The sequence below is a fragment of the Eleutherodactylus coqui genome, chromosome 2, assembly GCF_035609145.1.
Source record: "Eleutherodactylus coqui strain aEleCoq1 chromosome 2, aEleCoq1.hap1, whole genome shotgun sequence".
NCBI lineage: Eukaryota > Metazoa > Chordata > Amphibia > Anura > Eleutherodactylidae > Eleutherodactylus > Eleutherodactylus coqui.
The window spans coordinates 259,626,457-259,640,160 of record NC_089838.1 but is presented as its reverse complement, the minus strand read 5'-3'; the positions used below and the strand labels follow the sequence as shown (position 1 = coordinate 259,640,160).

Below are 13,704 nucleotides of genomic sequence, written 5' to 3'. Positions count from 1 at the left end.
CACCCCCGCCGGCACCTGAATCTTTTCTCACGAGCGGGCAGGTACTCAAAAAGGACAATACTCGCTCGAGTATTTGTCCTTAACGAGTATGCTCGCTCATCTCTAGAGGTAGGTTAAAGTAACTAATTTTACCGATCTCGAAAGGAATGAACTGGACACAAGTGGGACTCGGACCCACAACCCTCAGGTTGAGAGCAAGAGCTTAGGACTGCATTTCTGCTGCTTAACACTCTGCGCCACATGAGACCCACAAGAGTGTTGCATCTACCAACGAAACACTTCTCATCGATCATGCTAAGAGTGCATTGCGGAATTCGTTAAATGGATATAGGCGGGACAATGGTGAAAGTTGTATCCATTGTTAAAATATACATTTTCCCTACAGGCATTCCAATAACAAAAACTGTACCACAAGTTGGATTGTGCGGGGAAATCGGAAACACGCATTTATATGTTTTACGTACAAATTCATACAGACAAGCAAAGAGCAGGACTTCTTGTAAGATATCTACGTGAAGCAGCTTCTTGGGGGTTTCAGTATTACCCATAACAAGTGCAGATTTTGAGAAAAAGGCCAACAAAACTGATGTTATTTTACTGGAAAAACTGTAATGAGGATCAGCAAGTGTATTCTGGTAAGAGATAAGAGCAAAGCGGAGCAGCAAGCGAAACAGGAATTAACAACTTCAAACCACACACCAGCGAGCAGCTTTAACGTGCCCTTTCCGCAGGTGCAGGCGCTCAATTAGTTTTCTGTCTGTTCCTGAGGAATAAAGGAGTTACAAGACAGGTGACACATGGCCGTCCGCAGACAACTGCTGCCAGTTGTCCCTTTCAAGCAGATTTAATCTGTGTCACAGTTTAGATTGCAGCAAGCGGAGCTGCACAGTCACAATGATGTCCCCTGACCATTACAATGGTGGAGCACTTCAGTGTTCAAAGACTTCATTCCCGACCTTAGCCAAGGTCATCCGTACTAAAAACTGAGCCAGTAGTCCCCACAGCCGGCGATCCAAAGGCACCATAACAATTAACCCTTATGTTATAAGTGTAGCGATTCTATACAAATAGGAGGCAGAAAAGGTAATATTTGACAAAAAATATATTTTTCCACAGATTTTATAAGTGCACTTTTTAAAGGGATGGGGTCTGTGACCCTTACAAATGGAAGATACTGCTCCTCCTCATTTCCTTGGGCTGTATTTACATGGGCGAGTTTCATGCCCGAGTTGCGTCCGATATGGATGGAATTCGCACGTAAAAAAGAACACATTAATTTTCGTCTGTTTATTTACAGGACCCATTTTTCTTTGCAGACCGATGGTCCGAGATCTAAAGATCACAGCAGGTCTGACTTGAAAAATAATCTACTATTATTTCCTATGGGAGTGTAAGGGGAAAAAAAAAAAGGCGGATGCCAAGCATTTTTTGGTTAGTTAAAATAATTTTAAACAAAAACAAAACAAAAAAAAAATTCGGAATTTGCAATTCATTCACAGGCATGAAAAGCTGAAGTAAATCTGATGCATATTGCGTTTTTTTTTGCACAAAATATATTGCACATGCTTGAAAATAGTAAAATCGCAGGTGACTGACTGTGATATAGGTCTGATTTTCTCAAACCTATATTGCACTGGGCTGTGTAAGTAAAGCAATCTGTCACCTCCGATGAATCTCATAGCCTAGGGCAATGAGTGCACAGAAGGAATGCCAAGTTCGAAAGTGTCTGTTATATACTAGCCCTACCCATTATAAATTAGACACAACAGGGGAAATGTATGCACATAAGTGACACATGCAAACTCTACATCCATTCCTCTATGAAGTCATTATTTTAGGTTATGGGGTTCATAGGAGGCAACAGATTATCTGTAACTCAATTTGATCATATATGATCGCCGACAGTACTCCCATTGAATCTAACAAGACAGCGAGGGTATACGCAGACAGCATATTGGCATCAGTGACAGAAAATCAGATCAAAGCCTGAAAGAGAGGACAATATGATCAAAACCTAAAGCCATGTTCACACAGCGGAATCCATGCTTAATTATCCCATGCAGATTCCACCTAAAAAAATCTGCAATTTAAGGATCTGCGCTTTAGTTTACTGTGGATCTGTGAATAGATTGAGCCCTTTTCAATGAGCAAATCAGACCTCTGAAAAGTGACGTCACGGTCACCTTAATTACTCCTACAATTATTCCACACCGAAAACTGATAAAAGTATAAAAATAGATGGGCGAAAAGGTTGTGGGAAACATTCTGCAATACACCAAGCAATTCAGTGTACAATCGCATGGATCACTGAGCTCCTTACTGACTGCAGCCACTGTGACGTCCCATAAACCACGCGGGACTGCAGAGACTGGAATGGGCGACCGAGCACCGTCAAGGGTGGCAGCGGGGAGAGGCGGGTATATGACAGCTTGTTAGGTTAGTGCATGGGAAAGGGGTGTTTACAGAGCTGGTACAACCCCTTTAAATTACACCATTTAAGCTGGCATTTTTCATTTATTTTTATTTATTTCCCAGACAGCCCCTTAATCTTCATTTTGTATTACTTCCGGTTGATGTTTTTGGAACGTCAAAACCAAAACTACTAGTTTTTCATAAAGTTATGGTTTCAATATGCAGTCGTTTCAACATACAATAATAATAATTAGTTCTGGGATGACCCTTGTATGTTGAGGGCTTACTTTTTATTGGATGGCGAATGTAAATAACTAAGATGTTCTCTTATGAAAGCAACTCAAATGTCAATGGGATGCAAAGGCTAAAACGGTCCCGTATCATCTGGCGTTGACAGAAGGACAACCCAGGGAATAGGACGGCCAGAAATAGTCCTTCATAGTACAGTGAGCAAATCTAATTTGGGTGTTTATTTTAAATGGTTGCTATATTTTACCCATTCATTGGATACTGTATCTGCTACAGTTAAACTATTAACAGCATCCAGGTTAAAAAAAAAAAAAGTCCTATAGGATGTGTGCCAGCCCTTCTAATCTGAGGCGGGACTCTGGCACGGACGTCTATTTACTGAGCGCGCACGTGCCGCTGGTGCTACAAATAAAAGGGTGGAAAAAATACACTTAACCCAGTGGTTCCGCTTGTAACATGCTAAGTACGCCAAGCAAATAAGCTATATATACACGGCAGGGACTATTTTTACTACAATGTAATACTTTTTATAAACTGCTCAGGTCTTTCTAATAAATTACAATCCAGAGATAGACTGCAACAAGTCGACCTAGATGGAGTGGAAGAAACTTCAAATGCTCTGTGGAGAGAACATGCAGTGGGTGCCTGAACAGTATCTGCTGTGTACCATGTATGCTACTCAAGTGCAACCCTCGATACAAAGATTTTTTTTGTATCTTAACTAAGGATGAGCGCGTATACTCGCTAAGGCACTACTCGTTCGAGTAATGTGCCTTAGCCGAGTATCTCCCTGCTCGTCCTTAAAGATTCGGGGGCCGCCACGGGGCGGGGAGCTGCGGGGGAGAGCGGGAAGGAACGGAGGGGAGATCTCTCTCTCCCTCTGTCCCGCCCGCTCTCCCCTGCGACTCACCTGTCATCCGCGGCGGTCCCCGAATCTTTATGGACGACCAGGGAGATACTCGGCTAAGGCACATTACTCGAACGAGTAGTGCCTTAGCGAGTATACTCGCTCATCCTTAATCTTAACCCAAGACCAAGTGTCATACATTGAATTCAATGGGAGCTTTGCCTGTAGTACCAAACAGAGCCACTGCAATATGAACAGCGCTATCTGTACTGACCGCGCATGACGTATTCAGTAGGCGGAGCTGGAGGCATCACCAAGTACTGAATGGGCAGATTTAATCTGCAATAGGCAGGAATACAGCTGAACCGCGGGTACAGTGGGAATGCCCATCAGACCGTGCCCAAAGACTAGGCTATAAATCGGACTAGTGGATTTTGAACTTTTTTATTTTTTTAAATATATATTTTTAAAAATTAACAATTAATTGATTTTGAGAGCATGCCTGTGTTTTCTCTGCACTCTGACTTGGACATTTACATGGTTGTCATGAGAAAGCAGTCTCCCAGCGATGAAATAAAGCGAAAATCATCAAAATGCTGTCAAAAAACAACAGAAAACCTCATACTATGTAAGAAAAAGTGGTGTGAATAATGGCTATAACAGCTATTTATCTGCCCCCAAGGGCACGAGTCATAGGAAGCCTCCTCTCTTCTACATCTGCCAAATGCATAAAAGACAAGGTTTTAGAATAAGATTTATGACATCTCATTACGGCAGCTTGAAGACAATTATCAAAACTGTCCAACAGACAACACTGCCTTGTTGCGCACCGTAACCAATCACAGTGTGGCTTTCATTTGGCTTTAATAGTTTTAAAAAAAAAATAAAGGCTGGGCTCTGATTCGTCAGGACAAGGCGATAGTTTCTGTTAGACCATTTTCATAAAATGGGCCCAAGTGTGGAAATATGAGTATACAGCAACTATATCCACAAGGGGAAAGAGCAATATGTGATCCTCGCGGCAGAGGTCATCATCACTGCGTGCCAATGACAGTGTGCAGCCGCACAGCGCTTCGTTTTCCAGGCACACACTATCAGAGAAATGTGCGCAGACAGACATACCGAGAGCCGGGCAAACGTGATCCCTAGATATGGTGGAGTCTCAGGACACAGTATTTACCCGAGCATCAAAAGCAGCTTTTTGAACTCCACAGTTTGTTCATAATAAAGCAAAAGCGCAGGAGGAATGTTATCCAACACCAATATTATGGAATGCAGCCAACAATATATAACACTTCTGAACGGATCAGCCAAAGTAACCTTTATTACCCAGTTTCCCTGCGGGGAATAAAATGCCTACCCTGAAAATAAGCCCTAGCCTAATTTTGGAGAGGCTTGAAATATAAGCCCTAGCCTGAAAATAAGCCCTAGCTACACTACATTTAAAAAAAAAACAAAAAACAATCACAACCATCGCATTAGCTCATCCAGTGCTGCATTGATTGGCTGAGCAGCGGTCATTCAAAAAAGCATTTATACGAACGAATGAGGATCATTTAGTCTAAACGAAGCCAACATATTTTCGTTAGTCGTTCATTTTATGCAGACATAAAAATAATTGTTGGCTCTTTCACTTATGATTCAATTTAAACAGCGCTCATTCAGTTGTCCTCATTCACCTACACAGTGAACGTGAATGACTGAACGATTTCTCATTTGAATGAGCCTGCCTGCCAATTTGCTCATTCGAATGATAAACTGGCTTGTCTAAACGGACCCCAATAAATGAAAGGGACTCTGAAGGATAGAAGGCAGAGTCAATCTTGAGCTGGCTACCTGAACAATCTGGAGATTGAACTTGCAACCGGTATTAGTGTACCTTGACAGCATCGGAAGCTAGGGGTTTGACAGGAGGAACGCCCCTGTCACACCCTCAGCTCCCGATAGGATGAAGGCTGGAAGGTCCTAGTAGAAGGCTGCCGTCGTGTGCTCCTGTTCCCCCGCCCCTGTCACCTCCCTGCAGTGGCCGGTATGTGCAACTTAAATCGGGTGGGGTGGCTCGTGTGCTGTGCCACCAGCGCCGAAGGAAAAGCCCTTTTATGACGTTTTCAGCTCATCAGGGCCTGCTGTACGTATTTTCCCTGTTCTTTGGCCCCGGTATATGTCATTTCCGTGCACTTTTAGTGGCCTTCCAGGACCTGTTTGCAAGGCTGCTGTGCAGCTAATCACGTTCAGGGGGCGTCAACCCCCTGTCAATCTTGGCTCCACCAGGACTTCCAGGTGGCGTCAAGATACACTAATACCCTCGCAACCTTCAGGTTGTGAGCAAGCGCTTAGGACTGCATTTCTGCTGCCTTAACACTGCACCACACAAACCAGACCTTAAACTAACAATGGCTATACACGTTAGATAGCTGAACAAACAGCTTCCCCCTCCCTGACCCTGTCATATATACATGGCTGAGCATGTATCTGTTCTGACTGGGGAGAGGAATCCATTGTCAGCCCCCTCTGGCAGCAACTTATCTCCCCAAGAACAAAAGAATTGAGTAGCTTGAAATCCAACAGTCCGACCCTTGTCTGACCTGACACTTGACGTCAAGGAAGAGTCAGGAGGCCCTCTAGATATTAGATGATCATCTAGTCCTACCAAAATCAGCAGGTGTGGACACTGTACACCTCATGTGTATGACTAGCTTAAGAGCTCGCACACACGGTCGTATTACAAGCCTGTACAGTCTGAAGCCAAGTACACAGAGCACCTGACAGAGCCTGTACACCAGCACATGGCGGCTGTGTGACTCAGGACTGGGGAGCCACAGTGTATTGCCATCGAGTCTGCTGGGTGCATGAGCCTTTAGGTTTCACTTAGGCACATTTGAGGTTATTAAGACCAGGCTCACACAGCCGTATGCATAAAACACTACACGAGTCACGCAGCGTTGTACCACGATGATCCGGCCTATTGCAACAATGTCGTACTGCGCATGGCAGCGTATCTCACGCACACTGTCAATTGCAGCTCACCTGTTTGGTTATTTTATATGTTTATTTGCCATGCTGTTGCTTCGCAGTGGCGCACATACATGCCGCCCATACATAATGTAATTGCCTAGGGGCAGTGTTGATTACGCGTCCATAAAGAACAATAGGCTCTCGCACGCGCGTACAATACGCCGCAAAACAAAACAAATGTGAACGGAATTGCGTAAGCCAATCTATTTGATTGTATGCAAATTACCGCCTACAGCGTAATACGTGCTAATCTTACGCTCGGCCTTACTTACACGGGATTTTCACAAACCAGTGCAAGCAAAAAAAGCAGCCTTTAGCTACGGGTGACAAATGAATTTAAGGGACTAGATCATCAAAAAATTTTTGTATTAATTAAAATCTGAAACATTTTCCATTTTTCTAATTGTTTGTTATTTTCTGGTTGTAGATTTTTTTTATTCCGTTGTCCATGGGGGCCGCCATCTTTCCTGATGCATTTAGCAGCATTAAAGGGAGTTTGTCAGCTTGAACTTCTGTGGTTTCACATTTGCGTCGGGGGTTTTTTGGTTTCCTGCTCCATTCAGAGAGAAAGAAAGGGGAACCCCTCGGCCGAACAGGTTCACTTATTACGAATAGCGCCAAACAGATGACCCAATTGACTATAATGGGGTCCGTTCACTATCTGCTCAGCTGCCTGGCTTTTGGCAGAAAGAAAAAGTGCAGCATGCAACATATTTTCTTCTGGATCCGCAACGGAAACTCAGACCAGACACGACACTACCCTAGTAGATCTAAAGTCTGGACACTCCACGGTTTTGCTGAACTGAGTTTACTGAAAACTTTGTGTTAGGAATCAGTTCAAGGAATATTTGCAATACTGAATTAGAATGTACTAAGAAGCGCTATTGTTGCCTGTGCGCACATTCAGGCTTGGTCCTCATATATCACAGAAGTGCCATACAGAGGGGAATATGGTGTGCGCCATAGACGACTGGTAAGCAATGACAGTTCTGTGGTGGACCTATTATATCTATGCAGGAGCGACTACAATACAGCTGTAGTTGGCCGAATAGTGTCTATTCCATAAAACACATTATTAACGTCAAGCAATAGGATAGAACCATTAGGTGCCCATACACAAGGGTGTATGTACCATAAAGGCAGAGATTAGCAAACAACGAGGTAGAGAATAGGCCCAAGGGTCATTTTAAAGGGCATGGAATGGGAATCAAACACTGGGTTCTCCTGTCCTGGAAAACAAAACCAGACACCGTAATGGGGGCCCCATTTATGTTTTTCTTATAGAGCCCCAACTCTTATGGACACCACTGCCCATACACATTAGATAGATGAAAGACTGTTCGGCCAACAGTTATTGTTACCAAACCCTTCCCCTTATAAACATGTATGCCAAACTGAGCTTGCATGGGTTCTCAAAGAAAAGAGGGGAGCAATTTGCCATCAGACACCACTGATAGCAGCTTATCTCCCCTCAGACCAAAGGATAGGACACATTGGCTAGTTGTATTTCAATCTCCACCCTCCACCAACACCAGCCATCTGGGGAAAGTGAAGACCTGCTATACAAGAAATTTAAAGGGAACCTGTCATAACTATAAGCACCATTAAGTAAGTAATGGTGCTAAAAGTTTAGGTACCGTGGAGTCTTGGAAGCCCCTTATATTCACTTGGCCCCCCGGTGATGTCAGCATGCACATAGCAAGCGTAACTCTTGTCAGACGGCTCTGCACACACTGCCATAGAGATGAATGGGAGCGCGCATGTACAGCCTTCTGAAGAGAGTCATGCTTGCTATTTGTGCGCTGACTTTGCTGGGGGAACATCACAGGAAGGGCAAATATGAGAAGAGGCGCCCCGAACTCCACGTCGCTTAAACTATAGGCACCATAACTTAGCTTATGGTGCCTAGAGCTGATAATATTTATGGCACCTAAAGAAAAGTCTTAAGGGAAATGCGCTGTCTATTATGTTAATTAAAATAGGATAGTGAAGCATTTTCCATTTTTCTAATCAGATTTTATTTCTCGATTGCAGATTTTTTTTTAAGTTCTATTTTCTGTACAAGACTATGGGAAGGGGATGGGGAAGGCATCTTGCCTGCAACAAGATTGTTAAAGAATAGAGATGAGCGAACGTACTCAGTAAGGCAGATTTCGCAATCGAGCACCGCGATTTTCGAGTACTTCACTACTCGGGTGAAAAGTACTCGGGGGCGCTGTGGGGCAGGGGGGGGGGGGCGTGGTGAAGCGGGGGGGGGGGGTAGCAGCGCGGAACAGATGGGAGCTCTCTCTCCCCCCCACTCCCCTCTGCAACCCCCCGCTCACCCACAGCGCCCCCGAGTACTTTTCACACGAGTAATGAAGTACTCGAAAAATCGCAGTGCTCGATTGCGAAATCGGCCTTACCGAGTACGTTCGCTCATCTCTATTAAAGAAGTTTCATGCGCCATTCACACAATGGACAGGAGGGAATCCATTAACTGCCTATGGAAAACTGTTCCAGGCAAGCTCTGTGACCTCTGCAGAGGTCACTGTGCAGGGAGGGAGAGGAGGTGAGCTGTGACTGTCACCCACTGAATAGTGGATCTTGTGCTATCTATATTTTGGTGTTGCCTTTCATTGTAATATTGCCTGTGATAATAAGGAGATGACTACAGAGCAGGAGTTATCAGACTATTATTAGCCTAGAGAGTAAAAACTACAGGATTTTAGGATTATTTTTTTAAACATAAAACTTGACAAAAAAAAAAGAAAAAAAAAGAAAAAACAGTAAATATAAAGAAAAAATAATAAGGTATTTAGCCAAAAGGGCATTTTCTGATGACACATCCCCTTTAAAAGAGGTTTTGTCACTCTGTATTATTGATGACCTGCGGAATAAGTTGGCGCTATACAAATAAAGACTTATTATTATGACCTATCCTCAGGATTGTATTGCAGGTACAGCTCCCATTTACTTCAATGCTGTGTCTGCAATACCAACCCGTACCACTATGCTACGGTCAGCGCTTTCTGCCTCCTGCGTTAGTGACAGTGCCATCGGGAATCAGCTGATCGGTGCGGATCTAAAACAGCGGATTCCCATTGATCAGCTATTGATGATCTAATTCTGAGAATAGGTCATTAATAGTACAAAAGTGACAAAACCATTAGGAATAAGAGACAAAAAGTGGTTATTGCAGTAGCAAATCTTCTAGTAATCCACCTGAATATTACAAGTGCTCCGAATCAGATTTGCCTTCTATATTAAAAACATGTCAAATCTGTGACATCTCATGCTTTACATTGAGTCTATCACCCATGAGCCCCTTCTACTTTATGTCGGTGGAGGGAAACACTTTAATAGGTGTACCTGCTCCATATACATATATCATTTCTTGACATTTTCCTCTTCCAACAAAAACAGTTTCAAGGGGTTTTTTTGCTCATTAGGGAAATATCATCTTGCAACATTCCGTGTTGGACACATATGACAGCAAAGCGCCGCTATAAGCGTACCGACGTGCAACGGATTTCTCACACATGGAAAGACGTTTTTATATAGAAGTCACCATGCGGAGATCTGTTCTCAGATAAAAGAATGACATCCAGAGGGTATTTTTTATTATACGATCTCCTTATATCATCATTGCACCAGCTACTACACCACCATCACAGGGTTAACCCACAAGTGTCATAATGGAACCTTCCTAATTTGAACCCAACTATTATATTTTGTTTATCAAGTGTGTTTATCCGCCATTCTCCCCAAAGACATGACTGTAGTAGTGATGGAGAAGAGAACATCTGGATGCACCTCTAGGTGACTACACAAGGTAGCACTGGGAGCACAGTCACCCAATTAAACAGTTTGTTTGGCGGTCACATTATTAATGAGACTCTGAATACAGCCGAGGCTCAGACAGATGCTGCAAAAGCAAATGTGAGCCTGTATTAACTCTATGCTATCTAACCTGAAGACTATAGAGTAAGCCATTCAGGGGTGGTAGTGAAGAATGCACAAAAGACACTTGGAAGCCAATTATACTACAGCTAATATACTAACTGAAGGAATAAAGAAGAAGTGGAGACCATAGTACTTGCAGGACGTGGAGGGACAAATCATATTACATTGGGGCACACTGGCAAACGTGTCTAAGCGTGGCCATACACATTAGATAGCCGTCTCATCCGTCACCCCCATAACATATTCACGCTAGGCTGTACATTCAGGATGAAGACAGGGGAGAAAGTCGCTGCCAAATAGAGAACAAAAGGATTGGGCAGCTGAAAGCCAACTGCCCTATCTCCCATCAAGAACAAGTTGAGAGGCCACCATATACATTAGATGATCAGCAGGTTTGGGCAACATGCCTCTAATGTGTGTGGCCACTCTAACGACTCAATATGGGCGAAGGCAATTTCAGGCCACAGAGAACAGACCGATTTCACCGTGTGTGTTTATGCGTGCCGAATGCCCTTTAAGTCTTTGTGTCATCCATGTCCCACTCGTTTTTCACGAGTGCAAAAAAAAAAAAAAAAAAAGACTCCTATAGATTTCAAGGGCAATTGTGTTCCATGCATTTATTTTTTTCGCTCATGTGTATGGCCCAATGTACTTTAATGGGTCCATGTGCCGTCCGTGTTCAGTAAGTTGAGAACACGGACAGGAAAAACGCCCGTGTGAATGGGCCCCAAGGCTCATCCACACACTTGTATTCTAGATGAAGAATTAGACCACCTATAGCTACTGTATCTAATCTATAGGCCCTTACTGTAATAACGTGCTCTCCGATTTCACATACAGGCCGTTTTTCATAGCCTCTTACAGTTTGCAAAAAAAAAAAAAAGCGTTGTGCCCCATCGCTTGCCGTATTGCAGACTGCAAGCAATGCAGGGCCATATGGCGGCACACAAAGTGCTTACGGGTGTGCAATTCAGAAGTGCTGGGATTGCGTGTGCCACAATAAAGCCATCACCGTGTGCACGAGGCTTGGAAGGACAACCTGGTCTAAGGTTGGGTTGACATACATCGGTTGTGTCCGGCTAGTTTCATAGCACAATTGAACACAACTGACGACACTTTTGCGCACTAATCCGACATCCATAACTTCATCATTCATGATGTGCCGGACATCAAGATCGATCCCATAGAAAACTATCGGATCAGTGTTACTACATGACCGGAGGGGAAAAAAAAACAACGGATGACTGGAGGTGTCGGAACTTGGCCAAAGAGGTTTGGAAAACCATCACAGGGCATGTTATACCATTTCCTTACATTTTTGAGCCTTTTTTGATCTTACATTAAAGCACAGCAAAAAATAAAAAATTTAAAGGGACCAATTTGCTCATCAATTTATCACTTTTCATACAAAAAGTCATTTTTCAAGAACTGTGAGATATTTTAATAAGATGGGGGACAAACAGAACGCTGTGACACACAAGGAGGACATAGACATGTAGGAGCAGAAGCAGACAATGAATCTTGAGTTCATCACGTGTCCCGGTGACGTCCATCCCGTCACACCGCACGCGCCCTGACCGACATCTTTGAGGCAAGATGGAATAAGCTTAACACGAATCTCAGTGTGCCCAACATTCATCAATGGAATTATTCCTCCTCTACGACAACTCAAGAGCCCACAACAATCCTTACGATTTTTCTTAAGATTTACTAAATATTAGGTGATGCAGTCTATGGTAGCAGCTAGAAGAAGTCACAACCGTGGACCCAACCAAACCACTACTTGTGACTCCGAGACTAGAGGAGCAGCAGGAACCGGCACTTTATAGTCACTAGTCAGACTCCAGGCTGATTTTTCTTAGTAACCAGTCAATAAGCAACAACATAAAACAATCCAAAAGGTTACAGAGAGAACAAACTAGAACTAGAAGGAACTTTGACAGGAGAGGACAACATAAACCCCAGAAAAGAGACAGTTTGTATCCAATCAGGTCATTAAAAAAAAAAGGCACAAGAACACTGCTTAGATTGGTGCTGCTTATTTATAAACAAATAGAACCATCTGCAACATGATACAAAGTATCTCTTAAAGTGAAACATAGAAAACAAAGCAACACAAAGTTACATTGACAGTTTCAGGGTCTCTATTTCCATGATTTACATTCCTTGGGGGGGCAGCGCACCCACCTGTCAGTGATGGCAGCACTATAGAGGAAACCTACACAGCAAGGTGGGCACCTTAAAGACCCCCATAACTGAGGGAAGAAGCAAGTTTGAGGCTTCTAGGGAGCAACAGATCATAGAATTCCTTCCCCATAATAAGCCAAGACTAAGAAGACACTTAAGATCTAGCTAGAAAACCAAGTGACAGCACATGTACCCAGGCCCTCCCCACAGCAGAGCCCCCCGACACTGTGTACTCACCAATGTGCTCTTGTTGGTACTGTCACCGTGCTTCTATGTACTACACTGTATCCCTCCCTCCTGCAGCTGGATACACCCCGCCTTCCCAGCCCTCCGCACTTCCCTCACCTGCTTCTCTCAGCAGGACCCAGCGGACTTCTTTTCGTCAATCTGCCCCCACCCTCCTTCTCCTCCACTACCAGCAGATCATTTTTTTCTTCTTAGTAACCATCCGCCACAGCCGCTTTACCTTCTGAAACTCGAGGGGCTGAAGAGGGCGGATCACTCCGCGCAAAGGCCCGGTTGATGACGTCAGCGCAGTCCAGAATCAGGGCAGGCTGAGAAGGGAGCGCGTCGTTATGACAAAACACATGTCCTGTCGTTGGAACGACATTAAATAAAGCCAGCAGCCGTTTCGGTACCGTTTTGCTTTCATGGGATAAGGCGGAAGAGAAATGAGGCCGCTTAGCTTGACAGCTAGCACGCTGGATTCCTCTTAGCAACCGATGACGTCATCGACCCCGTCGCCTCGGGCTATTGGTTAATACAGTGACAGGAGACGAGAGGGGAGGGCGCTTTGGGCGAGGGGAGTGATTGACGTGGAATGTAGCCAATTGAAGTAGAGCAGAGGCGGGGCTAAGGATGACTACTTGTCGTCAATGTTTTTATCAGCTGTATGCGAGGTGTGTGAGCTGGGTGTGTGCGGCCGGACGGAGCGCGAATCACTGCTCCACTGTAGGGACGACTGCCTACCATACACCGCTCATACAGGCCGATAGGAGTCCTACACAGTCAGGGGCTCAGGGCTGGAGCTGTAGGACAGAAGAAGTAGT

At 44.2% G+C, this 13,704-nt stretch overlaps 1 protein-coding gene across 8 annotated transcripts in view; it reads right to left on the bottom strand.

The window, feature by feature from the left end:
• Window positions 1–13,377, bottom strand: part of MEF2A (myocyte enhancer factor 2A) — a 142,029-nt gene extending 128,652 nt beyond the window's left edge. For 6 of the 8 annotated variants that reach the window (XM_066592852.1, XM_066592857.1, XM_066592859.1 and 3 more), the window contains exon 1: window positions 12,893–13,015. The gene's annotated coding sequence lies outside the window, so the exon portion shown is untranslated. Of the gene's footprint in view, window positions 1–12,892; window positions 13,089–13,121 lie in introns of those variants that run through there. The other 2 variants (XM_066592853.1, XM_066592856.1) reach the window with 2 other exon arrangements.
• Between the last annotated feature and the right edge of the window lie 327 nt (window positions 13,378–13,704).